Source organism: Jaculus jaculus, chromosome 2 (assembly GCF_020740685.1).
Source record: "Jaculus jaculus isolate mJacJac1 chromosome 2, mJacJac1.mat.Y.cur, whole genome shotgun sequence".
NCBI lineage: Eukaryota > Metazoa > Chordata > Mammalia > Rodentia > Dipodidae > Jaculus > Jaculus jaculus.
In genome coordinates this window covers 77,522,687-77,537,212 of record NC_059103.1, presented here as the reverse complement: position 1 = coordinate 77,537,212, position 14,526 = coordinate 77,522,687, and the positions used below count along the sequence as shown (strand labels likewise).

Here is a 14,526-nt window from a genome sequence, read left to right as displayed (position 1 = left end):
GCCTGACACTATCTACATAGGACCATCATAATAGGAGGAAAAGATGATGACATCAAAATAAAAGAGACTGAGAGGGGGAGGGGATCTAATGGAAAGTTGAGTTATGAAGGGCAATGTGGTGGGTGGGAGGGAAATTACCATGCTTTATTGTCTGTAATTATAGAAGATGTCAATAAAAAAACTCAAAAAAGAAAAAAACTTAAATGTTAATATTTTGATATAGCACATGTATTTTCTACTATATACAATAAATCTCTAGATTACTTATACACAAGACACTAACTCTAACATTAACCCTATAGAAACTACTGTTTATTAGACTTGTTACATAATATGAAAAGTATGTGCATGTATTCAGTAGAGGAACATTTATTTTTCCAAATATTTTCTATCTGTGAGTGCCAAATCTATATACATAGAATCCATGTACAAGGAGGGAAAATAATACTTAATATTGCATGTACATGTATAATCTTTCTAAGACATTTACTAGTATATAATTGTCCATTAAATTCTGTCTGAGTCTGAGAATCATGAAATTTAATTCTTAGAAATTGATCTGATTTTAATTACTTATATAAGTTTCTAGGAAAACCAAATATGGAAAATTTCTTATTCCCTCCAAGCTGTAAGTTCTAATGAAGCTCTGCATTTGGGTATGAAACACTAGTAGTACTGAAAATGTATTTTAGGAGAGGAAAGATGGATTAGCAGTGAAGTCACTTGCCTACAAAGCCAAAGAACCCAGGTTCAGTTCCCTAGGACATAGAAGCGCAAGGTGGTGAATGCCTCTGGAGATTATTTCAGTGGCTATAGGCCCTGCCACACCCATTCATACTTTCTTTTTTGCCTTTCTTTCTCTCAAACATATCAGTCTCTCTCTCCCTCTCTCTTTCTCTCTCTCTCCTTCTCTTGAGGGGAAGCTCCATAACAGCAGGGAAAAATGATGGCATGAACAGAGGATAGACATCATCCCCTGGCCCATATAAGGTGGACAATAGCAACAGGAGAATGTGTAAAACACTAGCAATGGAGAGCTGGTTATAACATCCATAAGCCCTCCCCCAAAAATACACTGCCTCCTGGAGGTGTTAATTCCCAAATCTCCATCAGCTGGGAACCTAGCATTCAGAACACATAAGTTTATGGGAGACACCTGAATCAAATCACCACAGTAAGTATAAATGCATTTTCTAACTTGAGCTATACATAGTTTTCTCCCATTTTAACCAATAAGTTTAAAAGTATCTCAATTTTACTTAGAATTTTGCAGTAAGTTTTAATTTAAAAAGACATTTATTACCTCATGATCAATAAAACACTTATGTTATGACTTCTTCAATAATGTAATGAGTTCTACTAATATACAAGGCAAGAAGAACCTTGTTTAAAAAATTGCTCTTAACTTTGTTAGATATAATCTGGGTTCTGTTTTGAGTCCAATATATTTTACATGTAAGTAAAAAATGTATTTTCTAATAATCTACCACATCATGGCTATTGCAATATAGTTTGACTCAAACAATGCTGAATCACTATAATTGTTTTAAGCTGAAAAACACAGTTGTAATTAAAGTTAAGACAAAAAAAAAAACAGTAGTTTCCTTCTACTTCACTAGTTAATATTTTCTAAACATCTTAATGTATTTGTACTGACTGAAAATAAAAACCTATGCCTTTTTTAAAAGATGAACTAGAAACACTTTACTAGTTCTTACAATCTTTTCAGAAACAAATTTCTAAACTGAGTTAAAAAAAAAAAAATTAAGCACCATTACCTGAGGCAGCCATGGTGAAAAAAGTTAACAAAATCCTGCCCACTAATGATATCCACAAATCAGCACAAATGAAACAGCTAATTTGCAATCATTAAATGTCTTCTAACCTTTTATAATGATTCAAACTTAATTATAAACCAAAAGGATATTTTTATTGGCCTAATGTTAAAGTAGATTATAGTAACCTTGTTGTTTCATTATGCCTCTCCTTAAGAGATAAACATCACACCCACATAATATATCAACAGGAGAACAACAATGGAGTTAATTGCACTAGCTCCTTATTCCAAGAAAAATCATCCCAGGATCTAAAATTTAAGAGATGATATACCTCCAGAAATGTAGTTTCTCCTGGAGGATCATGCCTCCCTGAATAAAAGACTTGCATCCTCTGCTCTCCACCACTAGGAGCACATGCCCATTCCCCCAAATGCCATCTGTTCTTTTTACCCAGCTCATCTGTCTGCCTCAGTGCGATGTTTGTTTCCCCTGTTGACCCAAAAAATGCCTCCATATCCATGGAAACTGAAGAAAAACAGCTATCTTTTTGTGTTTATGAGCCTCCATTAGTTGGATATTAGCAGCTGCTGTGATTATCAGTGCATCTGCAGCATTTTCTGAAGAGCTCAAAACTGTATTATCACTTTGAAGCCATCACACTGGTGATATTGTGCCCCATCCAAGCATCTTAGAATAAGTAGACATAAGAAAGTTAAAAAAAAAAAAACAGTTACCTATTAAAACTTGTGAAAGGAAGAATGATGTAACCACTAAAGGATTATAGCAAAATGGTTTTATTCTGTTTAAATCTTAGCACATTAAATCCATAAAAATCAAATGTAAAAATTTACTTCTACTTTTAAGGAATAAAAAATAAGGAGTGAGGCCATTCATAAAAGAACCACTTAAAAGATGTAAAAGGTAAATTAAATTTCAAAGAGAAAACAAAGGAGAAATAGAAACCCTCAATGAAAAGGTGAAAATTCAATTATTAGAAATAAGCTTAGCTATTGGAATCCCAAAATAGTAAAATGTTGTTCTCATATGCAATGGTTAGCCTGTAACTTCAACTATTCCTCTTTTTTTCTTTTAATTTTTTTAAATTTTTTGTTCATTTTTATTTATTTATTTGAGTGTGACAGAGAGAGAAAGAAACACAGAGAGAGAGAGAGAGACAGAGAAAGACAGAGAGAGACAGAGAGAGAGAGAGAATGGGCATACCAGGGCTTCACTGCTAATGAACTCCAGACACATGCATCTGGCTAACGTGGGTCCTGGGGAATCGAGCCTTGAACCAGGGTCTTTAGGCTTCACAGGCAAGCGCTTAACCACTAAGCCATCTCTCCAGCCCAACTATTCCTCTTTTCATACATCTTACAGATATATGCCTAAGACAAAAATTAGGTTAATTATGAAAATTACGACTATATTCTCATTCTAAACATCCAGTATCTGTACTTCTTAAGAAATCAAAGTTCCATTTTTATGCAAAAGTTCTTAAGATATTATTTAAAAAGAAGAAAATAGAGACACCTATGAAAATCCCAACATAACGAAAATTTTAAGATTATTTACATTTTCTATGATACAAAGTCTGGTTTTGGAAATCCAATGACTCAACTTAGTATGTAGCCTGTTAGTCTCTTTAAATTGCTTCAAAATACTCAGCTGTTCTTTTATAAAATATTCAACAACACTGTGTACTGTATCAGATACTATGCCAAGATTGATATCATTTCTGTTATTATATCAGAGCAATTTCACCAATGCTGTCAGAAACCACAAGGAGCTAAATATGAGTTTTAAAAATATTTTGTTTATTTAATTGAGAGGGGGGGTAGACATAGAGATAATAGGTATGCCAAGGTCTCCAACCACTGCAAACAAACTCCAGACACATGCGCCACCTTGTACATCTGGCTTACATGGGTCCTGGGGAATCAAATCTGGGTCCTTCATCTTTGCAGGTAAATGCCTTAACTACTAAACCATCCCTCTGTCCCCACAACTTATTTCTGTTTTTTTTTTCTTTTTTTCCATCTTTTAAATTATTTATTTATTTATTTATTTATTTATTTATTTATTTATTTATTTATTTATCTGAGAGTGACAGAGAGAGAAAGAGGCAGAGAGAGATAGAGAGAATGGGCACACCAGGGCCTCCAGCCACTGCAAATGAACTCCAAGACACGTGTACCTCCTTGTGCATCTGGCTAACATGTGTCCTGGGGAAACAAGCCTTGAGCCGGGGTCCTTAGGCTTCACAGGCAAGCACTTAATCACTAAGTCATCTCTGAAGCCCCCCACAACTTATTTCTTGACAGAAGCTTTCTCATTGAACTGACTGCTCACTTACTGGGCTAGGCAACCTAGAAAAGCAAACCAGCAAGCCCTAAATATCAGACTATCTTTGTCTTCCCCAGCATTGGCATGCATGCTCACACTGGCATTTAACATGGATGCTGTGAATCTGATCTCGGGGCCTCCGGCTTATGTGGCAAACATTTTGTCCATTTATTTTCAAGTACTGAAGCCTTAAAAATTATTCCATCATCGGTTTACTGAAATTTTATTCAGCCAGTGTTTTCATAAAATACCATTTTTTAGCACTTAGTATATGCCAGAACACCATTTCCCCCCCCCCCCAAGACACTATTTTCCAGATCCATGAGGAGATTAGGGATTTGAGAAGGTGGGCTGTCACACAGCAGAATCATCAGTCACAAGGCTTCAATGAAAGGACATATGGTGCCCACATTATTGTATAGGAATGCTTTGTGCTGTGAAGTGTTGAGATTACTTACATTAAATTGCCAAAGGTTGGGGGAAGAACTCACAGCAAATGCAGGCTACAAAGGAGATGGAATCGGCTAGCCATGCACATTTAAGGCTGATGTAGTAATGCTTTTCTTAAAGAGCACATGCTCTTTATTTCAGTGTATTCTAAATGCTGAGACAGAGGAATCTTCTAATCTACAAATGTTTCATGAAATTAATAGAAAAAGAGAAAGTCTGTGACTATATATATATTGAAATACAAGCTACACTAATAAAAACTACAAGCACTATCATTTTATTGCTTAACTCAGCACATGGTAAAAGAAAGAATAATTTCTATGTTTGAATCCCCATTCAATTACCACTAAATATCTAGAACTCATAAACATTAAACATTTCAAGAAACAGCAAGTAGGACACTCATACAAGATTGCATTAATTTATTATTTTATGACTTGTCAGGAATAAGAGAATTTCTGACAATAAGACACTTCAGTATAACAAATCCTTTGGAATTTTCCTAAAGATTCATAGATTGATTTCCAAATATATATCATGTGTCTTATACATTCTTTCTTGGTATCCTCTTCCCCTTACAGAGTTATTCAGTATAGTATAACTTTAACTTCACCAACCCTTGAGATTTCAAGTGAACATTTACTTTCTTCTCAGCTAGACAGGTCAGGAGTATGTTTCTATGTTGTGATAACATGGTGTCTCCTTTGCTATCACCCTTAGTTTAGTTTAAGGGTTTTCATCAGCTTTGACTATGTGAAGATCTCCCCAAATTAACAAGAAAGATTGCTAAAAGCAGTTTGGATTAAGAAGGATTTCCCATGACTCATGGATGTCAGTTACACATTTTATTTCAGTTCTCCAGAAGAACACAATCTACAGGATGACTACGCACACAGAAGAGATTTAGTAGATCAAGGTAAATAATAAGGGCCATGTAGTCAAACAGTGTAGCTGTAGGTACACTGGAGAGATAGAGAGCCCAGTAACTACTCAGTCCATGAGACTAAATGCCTTGACAGTCCTTCAATTTGGTACTGAAGCCCAGGAAGACTCCTGGAGAGCTACTGGTCTTCAGTACATATTAAAAGGTGAAAGAAGGGCTGGAGAGATGGCTTAGCGTTTAAGCGCTTGCCTGTGAAGCCTAAGACCCCAGTTCGAGGCTCGGTTCCCCAGGTCCCACGTTAGCCAGATGCACAAGGGGGCGCATGCATCTGGAGTTCATTTGCAGAGGCTGGAAGCCCTGGCGTGCCCATTCTCTCTCTTCCTCTATCTGTCTTTCTCTCTGTCTGTGGCTCTCAAATAAATAAATAAAAAATAAAAATTTTTTTTTAAAAAAGGTGAAAGAAGCTGGGAGCCATTGTCATGAATTAAGGCAGGAACAGGGTAGATGCACTCACCAGCAAGGAGTGAATGTGTGCAGGTACTGCTTTTTTCTTGCACTTTTTCATGTCTTGGCTGTCACAGGAAGGCCTTCACAGGCTGCAGGGAAGAGTCTTTACTCTTAGTTAATACTTGCCCAAAATTCTCTTAGAAACCTGACCAAGACATGAGTTTCTTACTTGATTCCTGATGCAATCATGTTGAAAGTTCACATCTACTTCAGACATACTGACTTCACCAGTGTCAGGTTACAGACTTGCTCTATTATTCCTTTTAGGAACAGATGAGTTTTGTTATTGAGGTGTACATAACAAGAGGGAAAATATGGGAACCTGGAAGGAAAAGGAGCCCCTACTTGGGAGTTTGATTGAAACCTTTCACCAGCTGAGAAGCAAGAATTCAGCATAATTAGCATTTGAAGGAAAAGAAGTTTATTGATATAGAAATTCCTTTCATATATAAACATGTCCAATTAAAATAAGAATGTGTCAGGCTTCAGTCTCTTCCATAGGGCTTCATTTCATTCACTACCTACTTTCTGAGAATCACAACACTGTTGATTTTATTTGTAGCAACAACGTCCTACCTTCCTGCAACCAGGTGATATTATCATCTGCAATCCAGTAAAGTGCCTTTCTAATCATCCTTTTATTTCATTTAGAGTCTTTAGTAGCCTTTTAAAGATAGTAACTTCAAAACCCATATAAATGTATACAAAATTATTGTAAAGACCATTAAGTGTAACTTTCTCTTGGGAAGCCCACATCCAAATAATTAGTAGTCTTATTCTTTCCTTATGCTTCTGTAGCAGACAGATTCAGGTTTGCTGAGATGAACTTCCAGACCAGGCACAGTTATGGAGGAAAGGATATCGATTGAAGCTTACAGATCCAGGGGAAGTTCCATAATGGCAGAAGAAGCTGGCCTGCCTTCATAGGCCCAAGCAGAGAGAGAGAAGCACAAGCCAAAAAGCCAAAAGCCACACAGCACACTTCAGGAACTCCAGCTAGGCACACTATGCATATCTTTAGATTGAAATCTGAAACCCACCACCACACCTTAAGATCCACCCAGTTACACTGCGTCCAGCCAGGTGGCGACAGATGCAAACTGCAAACAAATAAACAACTGAATATATTGGGGACCGTCTATTCTATTCAAACCACCACATTCCACCACTGGCCCCCAATACATTTATAACCATCACACACTGTATATTGTACTTAGCTCAATTTCAAAGGTTCCCACAGTTTTGACCAATTTAAGATATTAAGACCTGTAAAATCAAACAAGTTAAACATTTCTAAGATATAAAGGCACAGAGTAAACATTTTCAAGTGGTATAAGGCACAGAAAGGAGAGACTAAAACAATGCAAACTCAACAATCAAACAAACATCAAACTTCTGCAGTTCAACTTCAATGTAGCCAGAGACTGACAGTCTCCAGATTTTCCAATTCCACCCCTCCAGCTGGGCAGAGTAGCCAGAGAACACTTCCATCTCAGGCCAACAGTGCACTCTATGGTAGCACTTGCATAGTCCTGGTATCCAAAACATCTTGAGGTCTTCATGCAAACCATGGTCCATCTTCCAAAGGTTCTTTCAACCTATCAGGGCATCATACCCTGCCTCATGCCACATCTCAGCAGCAGCTCCTGGAACCATGTGCAATTCATGACCACTCGTCATGTTTTCCAAAGGCTCTTTCAGGCTATCAGGGCATCAGGCCCTACCTCATGCTGCATCTCAGCAGCAGCTCCTGGAACCATGTGCAATTCACGACCACTCCTTGCATTTTTCATGCTTCTGAAACCAATACTAGGTGTGCAGGACACAGCCAAATTCTTAATTCACAGATAAAATAAATCATAACCTTGAAAAACAAGTTCCTTCTCCAATCAACTCTTTCCAAAAGTGTTTGCATTTCTATGATAGTCTTTCCTCAGGCATCCTTTCCATGATAAAGCAATTGGACCATCGTCCTTAAGATTGCTAATGTGTTTGAAAATAGCAGATTCAGTAACATAAAACCAGTCTCAGTACCTGTAATTTTAACTTGCTTGAGGTTTTCCAGCTTAAAATCTTAAATCTCTCAGTCCAATATCTCTAGCCAAGCACATCAGTCCATTACAAATTTAACTTGATCAAACTCTCTGGGCCTGGGTAGCAGGACTCAGCCAGCCCTTATGCCAGTAGCTCAGTTCCAACAAAGTCCTCTGCAGTCTTTCTTTTCTCTTAGAAAGCTCATAAGCCAAGCCTCGAAGTTCAATGCTGTCTGCACTTAGCATTTTCAGATTCTCATCAGAATAGTCCATAAAACTTTGCTTACCACTCTAGAAGGCATCTTCAGTTACAAGCACCAAATCCATGCCTATTCCTCCAAAACAAACGTTCCAAAAGATCAATATCCACATGGTCACGCTCATCTCAGCCCACTCCTCAGTACCAAATTCTGTAGCAGACAGATTCAGGTTCGCTGAGATGATCTTCCAGACCAGGCACAGTTATGGAGGAAAGGATATCTATTGAAGCTTACAGATCCAGGGGAAGTTCCATAATGGCAGAAGAGGCTGGTCTGCCTTCACAGGCCCAAGCAGAGAGAGAGAGAAGCACAAGCCAAAAAGCCAAAAGCCCCACAGCACACTTCAGGAACTCCAGCTAGGCACAATTTGCATATCTTTAGATTGAAATCTGAAACCCACCACCACACCTTAAGATCCACCCAGTTACACTGCCTCTAGCCAGGTGGCTAAAGATGCAAACTACAAACAAATAAACAACTGAATATATTGGGAGCCATCTATTCTATTCATACCACCACAGCTTCTCTCTTTTTATTATGTCATTTTGTAACTATCCATGATAAAAATATCTTTAAATAAACTCCAACTCTGCTTCATGCTCATAGTTCATAGTTGTTCATTCTGGAATTCATTTTTGTAGTGTAGTTAGAAATTCTGTTTTAGCCTCAGTATTTCAGACTTGTGAGAGAAAATGGAGTCTCTAAAGCTGTCTCTCCCTATTGCAAGTGGCTTCTTACCTGTGTTATAGCCCTCTGAATCTTTAAAAAATAAAAAATCTATTTCTTCCCCTATTACACATTTATTTCACTGGAGCCAGAAGTTAGATCTTTGAATGAATTTGAAGTTGCAATGTATTTCCTTTGGCCTATGTGAAAATTAAAAAATGAAAAATTGCCAGGCATGATGGCATACACCTTTAATCCCAGCACTTGAGAGGCAGAGGTAGGAGGCTCACCATGAGTTCGAAGCCACCCTGAGATTACATGATGAATATCAGGTCATCCTGGGCTAAAGCAAGATCTTATCTAGAAACCCCCCCCCAAAAGTCATTCATTTTTATAAATGTAGCTTAATATGCAATTATGAATAATATTTAATAATTTTATGATTAGCCTGAAAAAAACAAAGTTCAAAGTTTCTGTCCTCATTTTTGTAGATTTTAGTCAAATCCTCCATATATAATTCTTCCTAAAAATTTTGCATTATTTAAGTTTTTGTAGAAATCCAGTCTTTTATATCCTATACCAGCATTACAGGTACATAGTTAAAATCCCATAAATATAATTCCTTAAAATTAATCCCAGGAAAAACATTCTTTATCTCTGTATTTAACTGCTCTCAAAAAACAAAGACCATATTCATCATTATATTACAAACATTTCAAAGCAGAAAATTAGGTCTATGAATATAAATTATGACTTCCAATTGTAATGTTTCATAATCTTCATCTGGACCTATCATACTGATTGAACTTTTTTTCATTATCACAGAATGACTGAAAATATCTTCAAATACCTACTAGTTCCAGATAAGGTTTTCTAATTAGGTTCAGCAAGAGCAGTATGTCAGATACAAAAGACTACCTTGTTATTAGTGAATAAATACACACACACACACACACACACACACACACAATTTATTGAGCTAAATAAATCCCTTTTAGAAAAGGTGGGATACAGACAGATATATAAGCAAAGGTACTACTCACTCTGGTGGGAGAAAAACAAAGTCATGATAGGTAGTTCACTGAGTGGCTTTCATAGCTACCAAGGTTTGCTCTACTTCAGAAGCAGTGGCTTTCCTTGGATTACTAAAATAATATTTGAACAACCAAATCCCTGAAAGCCCATAAGAACTACTAATAATAGTAAGCTAGATGTATGTTACATTCAAATTTACATATGTTTGTAAAAGCACTACAGTAATGTAGATTGATTTCCTTTTTGATGAATTTTATTAGGTCAGTATTAGAGATTTTAATTCATACAGACTCTAGAAATCTCCTTGAAAGTAAATTTTGACATTGCCACAAGTGATTTTCTTTCCTTTTTAAATACATTTTCATGTTTTTGTACATTTGAGATTAATTTTCCTTTACTGAGAATACATCTCAAATAGATATTTAAATGTTTGATATGTCTTGATATGTAAATATTCACTTTCACTGTTCATCAAAGATTCACTGACTGAGTAAAATAAATCCAAATTGTTCCTGTAATCTCATTAATTTATACACAGAGGAAACTGACAACTGAAATTCTACTTGGAGGCAAGACAAGTATAAACTATGACTAACTGATAACTACAAGAGGCATTTAGATTTTTCCAAACATTTGTTGAAGCCTAGTTGGAAGTGACTAGAATGTCTGATAGATAGAATTCTTCTCATGGATAACCTGTTTCATTCTATAAACCTGGTTCATAATGTCTGAATTTTTTTCATGGTAGTACCTGTGTTTGGACATCAAGATTGAACATTCCTTTTCATGCCTTCACAGAAAATAGGGGGATTTTGTTTACAGATTGAAATATTTTCCTGTCTTACCACCTGAATATCAAACACCTACCCAAAAAGGACCAGTTTCACTCATTTTAAAAATTATATAGAAAACAATCAGAGTTTTCCTTAAAAATTCTGCTGATATTATTAGAAGTGTAAAACAATGATACAAAAATGATGAATTATTCTTCCAGTACCTTTACCCCAACTAAAATGGACATAAAAACCTCTCAAATCCTCCATTTGACCAGCATTAGGGTAGTCCTGTTTTTGGAGTTTGGCAAGTCATATGATATATAACAACATGAAACAATGTTTTTTTCTGATTTTTTTTTTAAATGAGAGAGGGAGAGAGAGAGAATAGACACACCACGGCCTCTAGCCACTACAAATAAACTCCAGATGTATGTACCATGGGCATCTGGTTTATGTGGGACCTAGAGAATCAAACCTGGGTCTTAGCTTCACAGGCAAGAGCCTTAACCACTAAGCCATCACTCCACCCTAATGTTTTAAATGTCATACAGTTTTTATCTACATTTTCTGAGGCACAAGTCTTTATTTATTCACATCATTTAGAGCATAGTAAGAGCTAATTCCTATCTCTAACACTCTTGCCAAAAGCAATTGACACAGTTTGCATGTAGTTTTCTAAAAATACTGTCCAAATTCTGGCTGTTATATCAAAACCTTTTCACAAATATTGCTTTACAGAATTTTTTAAATATTACAGAGGCCACTTTGTGTTCCACTTTTGGTGGCTGTTGAGAAGGATCTTACTCTGAAATTAAAACATTTTACATAATATTTTACTATTCAAAGATGTAAAGATTCCTGGGTGTGGTGGTACACACCTTTAATCCCAGAACTTGGAAGGCAGAGGTAGGAAGACTGCAATGTGTTCAAGGCCACCCTGAGGCTACATAGTGAATTCCAGGTCAGCCTAGGCTAGAGAAAGACCAAACCTTGAAAACCAAAAAAAAAAAAAAAAGTATACATTCATGACCTTTAAACTATAAATTTCATACATAATTATAAAGATTATCAGAAATAATTCCCGATTTATTATGCTTGTTATAACTAACTACAATGTTTATCTTCTGATGAACTATCAACAGGTCAATACAATCCAAACAGCTCTCAAATAAACCATAATATTTCAATTTAGATACAATTTCTTAGAAAGTAACATCTGAACCAATATTTTAGACTAGTTTTATTTTGTTTTTTATAATGATTTTTTTATTGATCTGTATCATTTTGGGGGGAGTGTGAATGTATATGCATATATGTGAATGATAATACACAAATGCTTGCCACAGAGTATGAGTGGAGGTCAGTATACACGTTGGGGATGATGCTCCTCTGCTTCCACAGTTTTGAGAAAGTCAAATCCCACCTCCTTTTATTTAATAATTTCTTTTGAGCAGTTCAAACATCATGAAAAATTTAATCAGATAGTAAGTACAGAGATGACCTAATATCCTCACAAACACCCCACATACAGCTTCCCTTTTAAGGAATACTATAAAAATTGAAATATCAAACTGCATCTTAAGTGAAACTCCTTATTAATCATGAGCCAAGCTCAGAGCTGAAGAATGTGTCTTCCTAGAGAAATACCACATGTTTCACAGGTGTTCATGAAAGAGATGCTTCCTATATTGTATCAATCTCTGATCAGTTAAATGAACTTACCTTATACCTTTTAACATTTTCTTGCCCACTTGACAATTTGTTAGTATTTGGTGTGCTTTGGATGTACAATAGATTAAATGCATGCAATTATAATTCAGCTTTTGACAACGTGGTCATATTAAGAATGTTTCCCTTGTCAGGCAAATAGGTGATACTTCTATCTTCATTCATTGCCTGAACATCCTATAAAAATGGCCTAAACTATGATTAGCTAACTTATTCTAGTTTGAACTTATGATTTATGCCATGTATAGATGCAGTAAGATTAACAGACAAAATGCTAATTCATGAATGTAAACTTCAAAGCTTCCTGAAACTATGAGAAGATTCTAATCTTCATAATTTACTCAGTATGTATTATTCTTTTATATGATATACAGTCATCTAAGGTGCTTACAGAAATTCACTAATCTTAGGATAGGGGCTGTTTAGGACAGTATTTACAAAGCTATTCATGTGTTAAATAGGATTTACATCTATTTCATTGTCTAAAATTCTCAGGAAACTTTATCTCATAAAAAATGACTAACAAAAGCACATAATGAAAATTCTAAATGTTATGAAGAATAAAGGAACTTCTATGAATAAATATATTTTAGAAACCTTTACTAGATATTAAAAAGTAAACATATCCAAATCAACTAACCTCTACTTAAAAATAACAAATCTGCTTTGATTCATTAGTTGTAGTAGTCCACCATACTGCAACAAAGCAAAGAAGACATATTCAAAGACCTGGCTTATATAACAAAACCACAGAAATACTACTGAAAGAAATGATTTTCTCTTCCCCATGGCTATACTCAAAGCTATATTAAAAAATTAGGGTTATTAGCATTATAATCTAACCTATAAAATTTCCTCATGCCTTTAAGCTTAAAATTAGCACACATAAATACATATTATTGAATATAATTAATATTAAGTGTAAAATCAATTTGGAATTTCTGATTTACACTTGTTAATTTGTTTCTCCTCACAAGACCATAGAATAGAGAAATTATAAGATTAGACATTGTTTGCAAGGTACCTGAAAATTGCTTCATTAGGATTATAGAACCCTCTAGTATCTCTTAGCTATCTTTAGATATACCTTTGGTTATATCCTCCTATCAATCCCTACTCAAAGAACATCATACCTACCCAGGATTAACTGTATTTTACTTAAGCATTGCTCAAGAACAACCTTTCCAAGAAGACCATAGAAAAATTTCTTCTCAATGTGTTTATTTAGTACTCATAATCATGATCTAATACTATACTACTTTTTTAACTGCACAAATATTAACTTTTCAAATAGTTTAAATATTTTCACAGGAGTTTTACAGTTGAAACAGCAAAGATGTTTCAAGTGGAGGTAAGAGAAGAAAAAGTACATTCAAGTCTTTCTAACACTACAGGTTATGGTACCAAGCCATGTTGGAAATCGTGACATTGTCTACAATGTTAAACTTTTTTAATTTTTGTTCCCATATAATAAGCTATCTCCCACCTTTATTCCCTTGTTGAAAAACCCAATTATTCTGCAGGTAAAAGCTTAAATGGCACCTCATCATCACCCCAGTACACACTTCTTTCTTCTTCATTAACATTTGTTATAAGTCAGAACTCCCCCATTATGCTCCAGGGTACCTGCCACAGGTTTGCTGCTATAGTCCTTGAATCCATAATAAAACTTCATAAATATTTGCTAGATATAAAGTTGAGTACATAGAAAATGAAATTGAAGGTTTCAGAAGCCTGGTATCTGTGTTAGCTTTGCTAATGAAATTGGATTTCATAGTGAAGACAGTAGAGAACATTGACTTTTAAATAGGTCCTTGATCAAGATAGGTTCATGTGTTAGCAAGTCTTGAGAACAATATGGAGAATGGATTTGAGAAAGTTACAAGCAATAAAAAAGGAGGCAGCTAAGACATAAGGAGTTTGGGCCTACATCATTGCTCTAGCACATGTGAGGAAAACCCACTGTGAAGAGCCCTGTTTTGTTTTGTTTTTTTTTTTTTTGTTTTGTTTTTTTTTGTTTTTGTTTTTGGCAAAAATGCTTTACTTAGGAGAGTTTGACTTTTG

General features: G+C 35.4%; 1 protein-coding gene across 9 annotated transcripts in view; it reads right to left on the bottom strand.

Annotated features, from left to right (window-relative positions):
• Positions 1-14,526, bottom strand: part of Ccser1 (coiled-coil serine rich protein 1) — a 1,182,362-nt gene that overhangs the window by 965,618 nt on the left and 202,218 nt on the right. The gene's annotated exons all lie outside the window — the stretch shown is intronic.